The 11,774-nt window shown below is 28.3% G+C and overlaps 2 protein-coding genes across 2 annotated transcripts in view; both read left to right on the top strand.

Moving 5' to 3' along the window:
- LOC107165019 (nucleolar complex protein 4 homolog B) overlaps positions 1-11,774 on the top strand; it is a 567,342-nt gene that overhangs the window by 461,723 nt on the left and 93,845 nt on the right. The window lies entirely within an intron of this gene.
- Positions 1-11,774, top strand: part of LOC107171280 (uncharacterized) — a 71,068-nt gene that overhangs the window by 4,607 nt on the left and 54,687 nt on the right. The gene's annotated exons all lie outside the window — the stretch shown is intronic.

The raw sequence follows: 11,774 nt of genomic DNA on the forward strand, positions 1-11,774 counted from the left end.
TAATTGATAAAAAAAAAATTTTAAAAATATGTCTTATCAATAGAAATACAAAAACCCGTAATTCATATTTCCATCACAATGGATCTACGGTAAAATATAAACAAAATCACTTTTTATCAAACGACCAGTTTCGCAAGATTTTAATTTTTAATGTGTAGTAAATGTCGAGTGTAAGTACGATTGAATAAGCATAGGTTTATTAATTTGTATTATTTAATTGCCATTAATCGATATTGCTATCGATAATAGCATAATGTTATATCATTATGTTTACCAAATATGTATAATTACTAATCAGTAACATTTCAGTTATTCGATTTGACTTGTACAATTTATATTTATATCATATTGATAAATTAAAAATACATATATTTCAATGGTCAAGATCCCTTAACTTTTGGTAGTTGGGACGATCTTACGTACAATTCTTTCAGTCCACCGACCTTATACAAAGGAGGACCTAATGGCTGATGCGTTTCCTTGACACCAATCACCAGCTATAGTCGTCATTATATCAACAAACTTCTCAAAATCTACGAGCACGTAAAATATATATATTCATAATATATTCATACAATGAACTTAATTTTAAAGTTATAATTAATATTAATCTATTTCAAAACTAAGCCGCTCGTGAACAAACTATAAATAAGGGAGTTTATACACAATTATTAATCATATTTTAATATTAAATATTACAATATTTCACCTGAGTAATTTCTTTCAAATTGTTATACTTCATTAGACAATTTATCGATCGAAATAAAACAACTAATAATAATATGGAAATGTAAGATTCGTTTTCTATATAGATAAATGATACGGTCTTAAAAAAAGTGAAAGGAGGTAGGTAAAAAAAAAAATTATTCTATTAATTATATAATATAATAACATGTCTGTGGCGTATTTGATAGGGACAACAGGGGCATTCCCCCATATACTTATATTTTTTTTAATGTTTAGTGGGAGCTGTAATTATAAGTTAAATTCCGTGATCATGAGTTGATTATTAATACAAAATTACAAGTTTGAACCACTTTTAAAAACTCTAACCAAATAAAAAATCAACTATTGTAATTGAATTGTCTTATATCGTAACAGTGAAAAATATTTATATTTTGATCCTTCCCCTGAAAAGTTATCCCAAATACGCCACTTGTAACATGTACGAAAAAAAATTACGATACAATAAAAGCGTAAGGAAATAAAATAAAATTTCAGCTCAATGTAACCGTTACAATATAATATTACTGCGTCTGTTAGTGGAGATTCGAAACTGAGTTAAATTGCAAGTAAAACAGTATAAACGTTGTACTTTATATATTGGTCAAGCGTGTTTAATATGTGCAACCATCACGTGGTTTCGGTGACTTTTGCGTTTCTCCGACGCATATACGCGAGATGAAAACTTACTGATGCGATCCAAAGCATTCAATCCCATACACGAGTGTATAAATTACGCGAGTCACTGGCTTTGAGCTTTGAGTCTGTTCCATGGAGTAGCGGACCTAGGTCGAATAATTATTACTGTTTTTGGTATCTCGTCTAGATTTTTGTAAAACATTATAATACACTTTATGCGAGTTTTTTCCCACACCGATTTTTTTAAAATAAAACAGAGAAGTACGAGGAATATATTGTAATGAAAATTCATCGCACGTCGTAAATGGTTTTCATTTCTGAGTGTAATTATACACACAGAAAATATACGAGTGAAAACTTAAATGTACATAACACGTATATATATATTATAGAAAATTGTATTTTTTAAGTCGTTTGAAATACTGCTTTTTTACGAAATAGGTAATTTAGTATAAATCAACTAAATTCATTAGGTTTATGTCATTGAATTAATTAATAAAAAAAACATTTATGGTATAAAAGAATTCGTAAAAAAAAAATCTACAGTAAAATATTAGGCATAGGTACTACAGCATACAATGTATTGCATCATTACATTTTAAAAGGCAGTTATTTTATGTTTATGTGAACCTATTAAATAACACAGTAATAAAACAATAATTACACTTGAAAATAATTTGTATAAAATATAAATAAGCTCATCAAATAATTTATGTGCTCGTTTGATATTTTAAACTGTTCACCCGCTCGCATTTTTCCCTTCTGACTTAATTAATCACATTCTAAAATCTTAATCTAAGCTTGGTAAAATTAAATTTTATATGCTGAACGTAGCTGATAACAAATTTATTATTCCAAGATAAGTAAACTCAATATCGTATGTTGTATCTAATACATGGCTTGTCAATAAAATAAATGCATATATAATAACTTTATTTACCAAACCTAAACATAATTTTATTGAATTTAATTAACATTCAGCTCTATTTTGTTTATTAATTACATAAGAAACGATGATCTAGAAATGATATTTTCGTTTTGACCGTTTAGTTACAAGATATAAAATAAATCATGGTAACTACTATAATGTACAAGATACTAGATACAGCTTACGAGGTACACATAAATTCTGTAAGGTATGTGAGCATTTTAATTTGTTGTACATTGATAAATTATCTATGATGGCCTCCACATGGAGTTTACTTTTAATAAAAAATAGTACAATTCTTTTATTTATTACAAAACGTAAGAGAATTAATCTCAAAGATGGAAAAAATAGTTTAATTAAAATTTAGTTAGAGCATAAATAACCAGTGTAATAACGTGCACAATTTTTCTAGTGTCGCGTATCTCATTATTTTTATGAATTCACATAGTTATCGCTGTCGAGCCGTTCTGTTATTGTGTCTTACGTGTTAAGTTGTTCATTATATAAAGTTAATCCAAGAGAAGGATAATAGAGTAGAATAGATTTAAGGGATTTTATGGTCTTAAATGAAATAATGGGAACACATATACAATGTCATTAAATTTAAATCTTAGTGATTAATCAAGTTCAAAATACTGAAAGCTTAATAATATTTATGAAAATAATAACTATCAAAATAACATAGGTAACATTAAATTATATTGAGTTTATTTATTTATTTTTTAATAATCTTAACCTTTAACTGGGGTTCATATTAGATTTATATGCTATTTTACATGGATATACAAAGGAAATTAAATTTAAAAAATAGGTTTTGAATAAACGTGTTTTACATCTGAAAAAAAAATTGAACAATTTGTTATGATTTGGTTCGCTAAATAAAATAAAAATGGGATTTCCAGTCGGCATTCAAAGAGGTTTTGTATTGAGTATAAAAAAAATAAATAATTTATATTTAATCATCTAATAAAAAAAATATATAACAATTTAAACTCAAAAATATCTATACGAATATAATAATATATTCATTAATTAATCGAAACTTTCAACGTTTTTTTGGTCTAAACACTGATACGCTAATTAATTAAAATATAATAATTTCTTTTTTTATTGATTTCAAAAAAATAACATCGACAGCAAAGACCATTAGTAATATTTTGTTGTATGAAAATGATTTCAGTAATTTATTATAATTGTTCATATTTTATATACTCATTAGGTTTATTTTTTAATTATCGGTATATTATTGATAAAATACCAACTTCACTATTTAATGAACTTTAAAATTTTAAATTCATATTAAATATTAACTATTTTTAAGAAAATCGAAATATAACAAACAAAATTAATTGTTTACCTAACTAAGTAAATCATATATTTTTCTTAGGATACCTAATGTAGTACGCACTTGTACATTTTAAACATTGCATCAAAATAAAATAATTTACGAAAAATAAAATAGTTTATGCGTGAACAATTGCTATGACTTGCAATAAATAAGATGTTAGCTATTATATTAAGAAAAAATGTATGTTAGCATTTTGCCACATATGTGTGAGTATATTTTAGCATAATGATTTTTTTTTTTTTATTAATAATACCCTCGGCAACATGGGCCATTGGGTTTAAAGTGAGAAATATATATAAAAAAATTATAATAATAATTTACATTATGTAATTAAATGTGTATTTACACTGCGTATTATGATGACAAACAGTTGAAAATACTATTTTAAATAAGATAATTTGAGGAAAATGGATTTATTTTAAACGATTTTATTTTCAATTACGTATTTATTTATATTATACTTGTGGACAAATAGCTTGTAGGTGAACATTTTAGATTTAATATCATTTCCCATTAATATTACATACGAGAGAATCTTGTCATAAATCTGTAGAAATGTTGTTAAAATATAATATTAAAAACGTTAAATTCATTTTTATTGTTTTACATAATATCGTTGTATAAATATTGTAACATTCGTGTTATGTGTTTCGATGACATATAATATGTTATAATATTATAAATTTGTATTACCAAGACTAAATTTAATTAAAATGTCAGAAAAAAGTAATTTATTATTTATAACATTCGCAATGATGTAAATCAATGATAACTACTAATTAATTTAATTATATATTATACATTTTTACAGCTAATGATATAACAGATCAGTTTACGTTATCAATAATAATATTATCATCTCAAGAAATAGTTCGACTTATTTAAATTATTTTACATAAATTCTTATATTGAATAAAGTTTAGCAATATTTTTTTTAAAAACGTTATTAATATTGGAATTAAAGTAACTAAACCCCAAAATTGTTATACACGTTCCATAATCTTAATTAGAGTCTACGTTTAAGTACTTTTTTTTTTTAAATATTCATTTGTTTTAAAACCAGTTATTACAACAGAATACGAACTATTGCATGCAATTCAGAAAAAATATATACCATGAAAATTAATTTGTTTATAAACAACCGTTTCAAGTTCGAATCAATTACAGTGGGCATGAATGACTATTGTGTTTAATAAAACACAATAGGTACTGACACGAAGTGTTCTAAAACGTAAACTACCTTGCTTAAATTAATTTTTGTAATATTTTTACTCTGTCGTTAATTATGTTTTCCTTTCGGTTACTTCAAATAAGCAGTAATTTATAAAATATCTGTTATTTTATATCCACTTGTATTATGTGCCAAAACTAAGTTTATTCAAATTCAATAAAAAAAAACAAGGATATTGTAAATAATATCGGTCAATGTAAGTTCTAAATATTAATCATATTAAGTAATTGTTCATTCTTATTAAATTTAATCGGTACAATATTTTGAAATTTTAAGATTAAAAATCGATATTCCTAATACAAAATATTATTTTTAAATTTAAATTGGTTTTTTTTATCTAATTTAATTTTAAAAAGATCTCTAGTCATCAAATTTATTTACGTTTATCCTGATGTTCTATTTAATATACCTATTTGCATAAAAAATTAGTTTTTAACAAAAAATATATTACTGATAACCATTTTTCGAAAAGTATATCTAACCTGGCCTTTTTTTCTGTTTGAACTGACAACGCCGCGGGGACTGCTTGGGCATTGCTTCCGCGGGAATGCTCAACTTAACCTAAAAACTTTTTACATAACTCATATTTGATAATGTATTTTAGATAGGTAAAACCAGAAAATCTATTTATACCATATACGTTCAGCATTTTGCGTATTATCGTCTACCGAAAATTGAGTTTTGTTTAAACAATACGCCTACTTGTTTGATAGTTGATTAATCCACTCCATGCATCAATTTCAAATGAAATATTTAATTATTATAAATTATGTACAGATGACAGCGGTTCCCAACATTTTAAGTTGTTCGGACCACCAATATCGTAAAAAGACTTAGATGCCTCTTACTTTGGCATACAAGTAAAAAATATAAGTATACATAAATATAAACACCCATGTATAAGTATATGACGAATATATACATACATCATTTTATACATAGACTTATACTGGCTCGTTCATTTTTTGGCCCATTGCGGAAAAGTAAAAGTTGTCCCTTTTTTATTTATATTTTATATTCGGTCTACATACTTTTCACAAAAACGTACTGGTGCCTGGTAGATATATTTAGCTTTTATATTTATGGAAAAAATCTTAAATTTATCTTCGATGGAAAAAACATTTTATATTTTATAATTAACGTTATTTTCCACTAGTAAGTATAATAAGTAATATTTTCTAACAATCTGTAGATACAGTTACAATATTATATTTAAACGTTTTTTATTCATTTTTGTGTATTACATAATAACATTGGATAAAAATAGTAATACGTGTATTGAGCTTAATATTGATTTTGAAGACATATACATTATTTTATACCTTATATAAATTATTTGTTTTGCCTAGTTTAAATTAAACGGTTGAAATGTACCATTATTTATAATATTCATATTGATGAGGATCAGTGATAATTACTGGCTAATTAGTATCATTAAGTATTATTATCGGTCTAAAGGACTAAATATAAAATACATTTCATGTATACAATTTAATATTTAGCGTTAGTTACTAAAATATAACACGTATAACGTAGCTTACATATTACTTTATGTTTAATTATGAAGAAATGCCTGAATCTGACACTAAGCCTTGTGGAAGTTTTAAATTGTTTGGAGTTCAGATTAAACAATTATGAATTTAACGAATACCTCTATAATTAATTTAAACGATTAACGAAAATTATCGAATAACCCGCGAGTTCGGTGCGTCGTTAATAATATTTTCTTGACAATAATTTTATATATTATATATATTACTTTAATTATTTATAATCGATGGGCATCAGTTATCTTTAAATCTATAAAAACGTGAAACTTATCATAGAAAAAACAAACCATATATTTAACGACAATTGATCAGCGAATGATTTAAGTATCTACAATAGATATTACCGATGTATTTTGCCTTGGCCATAAAATCGTTATTTACGAAAGTAAATAATTATGCAAAATTAAATAAGTACTTGTTATACTACCATGTTGACCTCGTCGTTAAAATAGATGCAATTGTATTAGGTATGTAAGCAAGACAATATTGTATCGGTGTTTTAGTACTACAAACAAAAAAATCTGAAGTTAATAGTTTTTAAATAATATCTGTTTTGAATAGTTCATACATTTTATAAGCAATCTACGTACAACTTTTAAAAAACAACCATTTTACTTTTGTACATGGGAACAATTATTATTGTAACTGGCAATAACACACATACTGACTACATAAAAGTTCCACTAGATAAGTAGAAGGTTGGTTTTAAAGTACCAGTCCAAGATCCTTATGAGAAAGACCTCAAGATTTTATTACAACATTTAGAAGTTTTAAAGTTGCAAAGGTAATGTTAATCTCCATACTGATACCTATAGTAGTTGTTAAGTGTTGTCTTGAAAAAAAATTTTGAGTACAATAACGGACTATATCCTACATGATAATAATATCGAGTGCGGACAATTAGTTATAATTTTATGTTCAAACTTTGCTTAGCCCACAGGCTTTAAAACGTGTTCAAACGTGAGATGTCAGTATAAAACAAAATAAGTAGGTATTTAAAAAACAGTACACAACAAAACAAACGAAAACTCCAATAACTATACCATTTTACTTTCAAACAGTTTTAGGTTTTATTATCTTTAGCATAAAAATAATTGAGTTTCATATTTATTTTTGTAAAAAAAAAATACATTGTTTTAATCGCCTTAAATTTTATTTTACACTACTATTCGTTACAATATAATATTATTAATATTGTCTACTTTATTATATACAATTTTTAAAAGAGCAATGTGTATTCTTAATTTCTCACTCATTAAAATATAGATTTGTCATTAAAATTAAACTATTCGTGCCACACGTTTGACCACGTTTATAAATTATTAGTATAAGATTATTTACCTAAATGAGAACACGAAATATACAAAAATAGTTTTTATGTTAAGTACAGACTCAAACTTATTGATTGTACTCAAAGTATATAAACATTTTATGCGGTATATATAAGTTTTTTTCTAAAAATATTTTATGTGACAAGAGAATAGTTCAAAAATGTAATTTACAAAATATAATTTTAATTTCTTGAATATTTTGGCATTACGTACTAGTGTTTTTCACACAAGTACAAATAACTCATGTTTACTTGTCACATTTTATCCTTGGTATATTTTATGTATTTTCAACCTTTTTTACCCAGCCAAAATTCGCTCATGTTTGTATACACTTAATCGGATTAACAAGCTCTCACCCGGGTACCTTTGTATGAAGGCACCTGTGCACCAGACTTTTAATGCGCCTGTTCTTCAGAAATCATAAGAGCAAATATAGGACACTCCCCAACAAGATCAATAACTTTTCTTCCTGAATTCTATAACAATTAGCTGACTTTCCGCCGTTTGAAAATTAAAACAGCCACGTGACCTAAAACCTTGATGAAGAACGTCAATTATTAACACGCACCACTTGAAAAAAAATAATACGTAATAACTCACGCGCATTATAACTTTTGTGCATTTTTACCAGCGAACAATAATTTGTAACTTAATTGAACTTTATGTAGTATCTGCCTAGGTTATCAAATTGAATTTATCAATAAAATTTTTAGATTACAAAATTAAATAACTTATTGTTTGAGAGTATTTATACCGTGCTAAATTTTTTTTTTCAACAATTTATCAGATCACATTCTTTTTCAACCTCTAAGTTTTGTATTAGATTAGACTACTGTTTTAACACTGACACACTGTGTAGAATTAATATTGTACCTATAATAAGATATGAATTATTATCTTGGAAATAATATTATCGTTAAAACTAAAATTAAACTTTAATAGTGCAATGTATAGAAAAATCAGGCCTTATGTGATTGAGCACATAGCGCCTAATGGCAATCTAATATTCTAATGTCGTCAATCGTGCACTCGCTCTCCTATAGCTAACTCACGACACGTCTGCAGATATAAATAGGAACCATCAGCACGCAGAGCAGAGTTTCAAAGATTCCGAGCTCGTCGTCCAAGCCTGCTGTAATAGTACCTATAAAGTATACTTGTGTAGGTCACGTACTCCGTCGCAACCGCTTCATCGTCGTTTCGGATTTATTCAGTAAAACATTTCGTGGTTCGTGTGCAAATTTGTTGTAAAATAAATACCTACTTAAATGTATATATTATACAAATGAGTTATGGCCAACGATATATCTCGCTGCACCTGCAAGGTTGAGGCGCTTCACGGTACAGCGTTAGTGCGTTACACACTAGAATCGTTATATTTATATGTATTGTCATCGTCATCGTCGTCGTATGCGTATTAAACGTGATAGATAATAATATGACGTAACTAAATATTTATTATTATTACTATTATTTCATATGATATTATATACATATATACCGTCGCGGCAACAGTGTTTTACCGCGAGCTGTCAGCCACCTACCCTCCGCTGCCGACGATATAATATGTATATACCCTTCGGACGAAGTCTGCGCGACATTTATGCACTTTGCGCGGAACACCAGGATCCATTACGTTAATTACGCCCCAGATCCGGTTAACGGCCGGAAGAGCGTCTGTCAAAATGCCGCGTGTTATATTGCTGCGGCGATATAATATGTATATATACTTATCATACAATATATATATTTACATAATATGTGTGTATATATGTGCGCAGACAGTGCTGCTGCGAGGACGATTTTGGTGCTTTTGCGGGTTGGTAGGGGTGTGTAGAGAATTTGGGAGTGGAGGTCGGAGGCTTACTGCAGTTGTCACCCCGACGACCGCGTGCCCTCGTAGACCCGGAGACAACTTGACACGGTCGAAAGTTCCGGGCCGAATATCAAATAGGTCCGGTTGACCGCGAACGACGTTGACCGATGGCCGACGATACTCCATCCCGCCATCGCCGCCACCGATCGCTGCAATAATAAATTTAAATAATACTCGCGAGTACGTCTCGCGCCGCTATCGACCATTATCGCCGCCGACGAAGTCCGGTGAGGCGGTGACCTACCGGGAAATGCTTGTCATCTGCGCATATTATGCTCGACTAGGTCGTCAGTCGTCACTACAAAATATATAGTTACATAATAATCATAACATTTAGTTATTATTTTTATACTGCGCCGCTTTACGTGAAACATTATTGTCATCCAGTGGAGTATCCAGAATGGAGATGGGTATTGGGCCTTTTCCCCCTGATAAATTTCTTATTTTTATACAAAAATTTTACACAACCCCCCAAACCTCTTCCATAATCCTGGTTACGCCACTGTTATTACTTATCATCATCGATCATTTAAATACTTACAATATGTTTGTTGGTTTTTTACAACGGACGAGGATCGAATCGCTGAAAATTGCTGCAGTACATTATTATTGTGGGTAGGTACCTATAAAAAATGATTTCTGCAAACGCGTACGCTGTAAATGCCTATAATAATATATATATATATATATATATATATATATCATCGTTTGAATAAATAAATGATCAGTCGTACCTATTAATTATGCTATTATGTAATAATAATTTTTTTTCTTGAACGATTGGACTTATTGTAATATTATTTTTAAAGTAATAATAATATTACCTGTACAACTTTACAGAATAAGTTGCTTTTAGAATAGATATCATTTTAAAACTATTTTGCTTAACTATTAGGTTGGTTTGACAACAGTCTAATCTTTCTTTATCATTTAAATGCTGTGAAGTTTCCCGTCGCATTCTTTACTGGAGTCGGGATGATGGCAGTTTCTTTCCATCTATTTGGAACGTAGCAAAAATCGACCGTGGCTGAGTTTAAGGTGATAGTGATGTAATGCACTTATTAGTATTGATATATTTTAGCCAATGTTAAAAAGTAAAAATGTATATTTGAAATTTCTATTTATCAGATATCATTTCGCTAAAAAATTCAATCAGTCATCAGAAACCGAAATATTTTTCAGTTAATATTTTCCATAAATCCTCTATGGCCTTTTATTTTATTGACATTGATTCGAATAATTTATTGCTTAATATACTAAATAATTGTGGATATGGGCTCACGTCAAACGATAATTATTTTATTACAATAACGATAACCCCACATTGAAATACTCTGAACTTCCGTCAAGATAAAATTAGCAGGTATATTGGGAAGAACACGAGTGGTTTGGTTTCGATAATAACGCCATTGAGGATAAATTAGATAATCTCATTCAGCCGTAAGAAGAGAAAAAAAGCACTTTGCATTTGACTAGATGACTTTTTTCCCGTTTTTTTTCTCCTTATTTTTTTCTTTTTCTTGTGTTTCAATTTATTGATCACAGTTATCTTTTAACTGCGTATCTCCCAAGACGAGTGGGAGAGTGGAAGCGAGTTAGTTCGACCGTGAAATTTCCCTCTCGGGTCGTTTAACTGACGCAAACCGTTTCTTGGCCCCTCATGCCATCCCCGGGTAATATCACTTCAATTTCAGACATCAAGAAACTTTCACGGTGACCGCAGAGGGTTTATACAAATCCAATATGGTTAATAGCCCAGTTAGGTAAAGGTTTTTCTTAGCTTTTGTTTCTTTGGCTGTATGAAGATGACAATGTTATATTATTGACATGTCACTCTGTTATCTGGTGTATCTGATTCGAACATGAAACCTAGTATGAAATTTGAAAATGTTCTCAGAAAAGCTGCATTTAATGATAATATAACATATTCCCATTCCCAGTAAGTATACCTATATCCTTTACATGCATACGTAATGCGTATGTGAAACTTTATCAGTCTACTACATGAAAATGTAATGAATAAAAATATTGCTTATATGTGTTATGGTGAATAATGAACATATAAAATATTGAAAATTGAGTTTTTTTTTTAAAAATAAAAATTTACATAACATACACATTTTAGTTTTAAATAATTTAATTTAAAAA

This window comes from Diuraphis noxia, unplaced genomic scaffold (assembly GCF_037042655.1).
Source record: "Diuraphis noxia isolate RWA-SAM2 unplaced genomic scaffold, SU_Dnox_SAM2 contig0005, whole genome shotgun sequence".
Classification (NCBI taxonomy): Eukaryota; Metazoa; Arthropoda; class Insecta; order Hemiptera; family Aphididae; genus Diuraphis; species Diuraphis noxia.